The sequence below is a fragment of the Pinus tabuliformis genome, chromosome 7, assembly GCF_031772625.1.
Source record: "Pinus tabuliformis cultivar Carrire ecotype Pingquan chromosome 7, CPIR1, whole genome shotgun sequence".
NCBI classification, from domain to species: domain Eukaryota; kingdom Viridiplantae; phylum Streptophyta; class Pinopsida; order Pinales; family Pinaceae; genus Pinus; species Pinus tabuliformis.
The window spans coordinates 1,726,836,738-1,726,839,186 of NC_142293.1; positions in this window are offsets into that span (position 1 = coordinate 1,726,836,738).

Below are 2,449 nucleotides of genomic sequence, written 5' to 3' on the forward strand. Positions count from 1 at the left end.
TCTAATTACATGAATATAAGGATTATAATAAATTATATTGAATTTTTATTTTTTTATTTTTATTTTTAAATTTATATATTTTTAATTAGCAATATTTCAAAATAAAAAAATATATGATTTTTTTTTAAATAATCAAATTTATTTTGAAAAATATAGAAGTTATATTTTGTATTATTAATAAAATATTCCAATTAAGTATATGTGGTAATACTTTAAAGTGAAAAGAAAAATCAATATTGTCTAATTTTAATTTTTAATATTAATAATAATTTAAAATAAAATTATAATTTAGTTATTTTTGTATAATTTTTAAAATCTTAATAATATAAAATATGTTGATTCTTTAAAGATTCATTATCAGAAATTATGATAAAATATTGCAATATGATAAAATCTTAATAATTTTTTTAATTTCTATTGTTGATTTTTTAAAGATTCACATCATCATTAGCGATTATGATAAAATGTTGCAATATGTTTCTATAACACTACATATAAGAAAAATATTTAGGAATCTAAGAATATATTTGTTTCCAATGTTCCTAAAAGAGAACTTAATCTTCCAAAAACACAATTGATCAAAGGCTACAACGATATAAAAGATAGGTTGAAAATGGAAAAAATAAAAAGTGTGAATCAAAGTGTAATAGTTAGTGTTAACATTAATTTCTTTAGTATTTCTCTTTATATTCGCATTATTTTTTTAGGTAATTTTATTTTGTTGAAGGGTTTTCCCCGTTAGAGAATGGCCTGCATTAATATGTGGGGATTGTTCATGGATTAAGAGGAAATGCATTACATAATGCTATTATGGATGGTATGCATTTGTCCAAAAAAAACCAACAAAAAAAATTCAAATTTGGTTCGTGTCAAGTTAAGGAATGGCACCCCGGATGCGGGTGTCTTCGAGCTAATCCATGGGAGGCCACATGGCGGGCATGGGCCGACACGTGAGGAAAGCGAGCCTTTATTGCCTCAAGCCGCTGATCCTTCAGCAAGCGAGAGGCATAAAGGAGGTTTTAATGGCGCTGAGGGAGGTGATGGCAGTCCAGCCAGACGCAGTTAATGGAGGTCTTTTCAGAGGGAATGTGCAGGAGCTTAAATATGTCGATTCGGTGGGTAAGGGAGCTCAGAGTGATTGGCATAATTCTCAGAATCCTGAGAGTCAATATCTCGTCTTGGTATTTGGAGGTTCGGGTAAGTTCCGCGCCATTCTGGTGTTGTCTGGGCTCTGTATTCGTTCAATCTACGCCGGTTCATACCCAATTTGGGTGTTGCAAGATAAGGGAAGGGGGCATAGCCACTGTCGGCCCTTCGCTGCTCGGGCTCAGGAAGCGGAATTGGAGGATTCCATGGTGCGGCCGAGAGAGAGGATGCCTAGCCGAAGAGGCCCAGGAAGGGGGGAATCCTCTCGTCCTCATGCAGCTGATGTTCATCATCATTGCTGCTGTTGCTATTGTTATCGGAGGGCGGGAGTCACCCAAATCCCAGCTGGTCAATTCATGGAAGTGGGAAGCTCTGTCGAGGGTGAGCCAACTCTCCCAGCATTTGGCTTAGTCACCTTCACGCTGGGCAGCTCCAGAGACACTGCAGGTGTTAATGCCCACATCTTTGTGATTTTTACAAAAATCCCTGAGGAAGATGAGGATAGCTCGTCACTCGTTCTGGCGGAGGACAATTCAGCAAAGGAAAAAGGAAAACGCCCAATGGGGGAGTCTTCCAACGCAGCGAGCCATTCTGAAGGAGAGCTGCCTCATCCCCCCGCCCAACTTCAACAGCCCGAAATGTCATCTACTGCGCAGAACCCCATGGCCATGTGGAAAGGAGTTCCAGATGGGCAGGGTTGGAGCAGAATCGTGGAAGAAGAACCAGAAGAGTAGTCCTCAGCGGCTCCCCTTCGTTTTTGCTTCCTTCTCTCAGGTTGGGGTTTGGATACTGGCTAATTTCAAGTTTTCAATGTGCATCTTAGTCTATTCTCTTTATATCTGTAAGTCCGGCTCGTGGCTACCTCAGTTGCACTGGGTCCGGAGTCTAATGTCGGGTCTTAGCTATATGTCTTTACCTGTATCGTGTCGGTTTACGGTAATGTCACCAGTTTTTTCAGTTTGTCTGTACTTCGCGTCTCTTCTGGTTTTCCCCTGCGCGGGCCGTTTTGTAGTCATGGTACAAAATCACATAGTCATGTTTTGTCAAGCTCTCTGGAACAGGTGCCCTGCGAGGCAAAAATTCAAGTTTTCTATCACCACCCAAGGAGCCATAGGTGGCCCTGGGTAGCTTTTCTGTTTGATGTAAATGTTTTACTCTAAATATTAACACAAAGTAGTTAGAATTGCCGAGAAAAAAAAAAGTTAAGGAATGCCAAAAAATCCTCGACAATTTTTGTACAATTGTAGAACTGTAATTGGAGATAATATTCAAAATTCAAATTTAGTGTCATGCGGATGTTAAA